Source organism: Myxocyprinus asiaticus, chromosome 6 (genome assembly GCF_019703515.2).
Source record: "Myxocyprinus asiaticus isolate MX2 ecotype Aquarium Trade chromosome 6, UBuf_Myxa_2, whole genome shotgun sequence".
In the NCBI taxonomy this organism is placed as follows: domain Eukaryota; kingdom Metazoa; phylum Chordata; class Actinopteri; order Cypriniformes; family Catostomidae; genus Myxocyprinus; species Myxocyprinus asiaticus.
The window spans coordinates 37,684,512-37,686,919 of record NC_059349.1 but is presented as its reverse complement, the minus strand read 5'-3'; positions in this window follow the sequence as shown (position 1 = coordinate 37,686,919).

Below are 2,408 nucleotides of genomic sequence, written 5' to 3'. Positions count from 1 at the left end.
TCTGTTGAAAAGGAAATACAGTGTGTAATAGCAGTTATTACAGCTAATACAAAATATTGTGTTCATCAGTTCCTTCAAAGTGAGACATGCTCTCGATTTTATCTGTTTCACCTTTTTTAGTCACATTTTAGATAAAATTATCAGTTGTTAAAGACAATAATTCCCTTTGAATAATAACAATTGACTTACATATTAAGTAGGTCACTTTTACAGCATCCTCAATAAAGTATCAGAAGAAAAAGATGTACCAAAAACACAGTTCTTCTGTAAATGACATCAGATTTTATCTGTGAACTTAAATCTTCATCAACCTGAAGCTGAATTCTGTGTTCTCGTTCTCTGCAGTTGCACTGACAGATAGGAGGAGTCTGCTGAGATATGAAAAAGAGCAAACTAGTCACTCAACTTAATTTGCCTCTCATAGTTCAAACATGATGATTCTTTGTGCTCTGCCTCTATTATTGTTGATTCAAAGTAAGTAGAGTTTACTGGTATTTGGCACAAATAATGTAATACTGGACTTTTGTGTAATGTTTGGATGCCTCTTCTCTGTGTCTTTGATGTTGTTTGACTGATTTCAAAGAAATGCAGTAAAACAAGAGTACAATTTCTATTGGAATGTTTGATATAAATGTATATGGTTGATTTGCAGGGGACACATATGCACAGTCAATAACACCACTGGAAAGTCAGACACTTGTATCTGAGGGGGGGCAAATGTCACTCTCTCCTTTAAATATGAGGGAGCTGTAACCAATCTGCACTGGTATTGCCAGTATCCGAGATCCAAACCGGGAGTTTCTCATTTTCATTTATCCACACTGAGCCACAAGCAACCCTCTACCTCATCGTCTTTTACCTAAAGTTGATGAAAGCAACAATCTTGTAAGCCTGGAGATCTTTCCTGCTTAAGTAACAGACTCTGCACTGTACTACTGCACACTGACAACCACAATGACAGAAAACTGGTTTACACTGTACAAAAACCTCCTGAACAATAACAATAATATTCTCAAACTGTATAAAGTTTCACTAAAGGGCCAAAGAATGCAAACACAGAACACTTACACTTACAAAAGGGGGCACCAGACCGTAAACAGATAAGTAGAAATAGATGCATATCTTATTCTTATTTTTTAAAAGATCTTGACAAATGTAACATTAAAGTTGTATAACAGACACATTCTTTGATAACAATCAAAATACAATAATTATTTACTATTGTCATTTCTTCAGATCTACTATTCCTTTCAAGTATACCTGTAATGATGCAGATATAAAAAGGGAAGGGGGATACATGAGTAAATTGCTTTATATTAAGCCAATAAACAATTAAATAACATGTCTAGATGTCACAAAGTTAAGGTAGTCTTTTCTAATTATAAATCTGCTGAGGACAACCTCTATAAAATAACCTCCTCCTGTTTGAGCTCTGATGTATCACAGAGATGGAGAAACAAGAAAAGGCTCAGAACTCCTCAGTAGTTTTTGAGTTGGTGATTTGAATTGAAAAGCACAGCAGATATAATCACATACTTGCAAAGGGTGGTTATCTTTTTATTCACATATTTGTGTGATAAGTGGTATAATTAAATATGTTGTTCAATTTAGATAAAATCGAAAATGGATTTCCTTGAGTATGTGTATGTGTTCTCCATTCAGCTGAAAATATGTTTATTGATTTTTATTCTAATTCAGTTGCAGGATGTGATTTGGATAGTGTTTATCAGAATGCAAGTGTTCAAAATGTTTTTGAAGGCGAAGCTGTAACAATCAGCTGTACATATTCAACAACTGATTCATTTATATACCTGTTCTGGAACCGGTAAGAAAATAAAATATATGCTGAAGTAATATCTTGGATCTGATGAGAAAGATGAACAATTCGAAGAGACATTTGATGCAGTTGTTGACACCTCTTCAAAATCAGTTCCTCTGACAATCCAGGATTTGCATGTGTCTGAATCTGCTGTGTACTACTGTGCTCTGAGGCCCACGTGACTTAAGTACACTTTAGTTGTGCCAGCGAGCTCAAGCATGCGACTCAGCACTGGGACAGTCATTGGCATGGGAAGTGATAATAACGAGAGAGATGAATATCTATGTTCTATATATATATATATATATATATATAATATTTTTAGATGTTTATAAATTAGTCCTTCACATTGTTTGCTAAATGTCTTCTTACAGTTATCATTCCTCGTGCCACAAAAACTGTTCTATAAATTTATAAGTGGTACAACGCAGTGCAGCTGATCAGTTCTGGGCATTGTTGGCTAGTCCGTACTGCACTGGAGAATCGGCTGCAGCTGGGTATGACAATCGCTGTTAGGGTAGCAGATGTCCTGATAAAACTGGAACAGTCCCAATTTTACAAGTACCCTGTCCTGATGGACTTAAAGTCG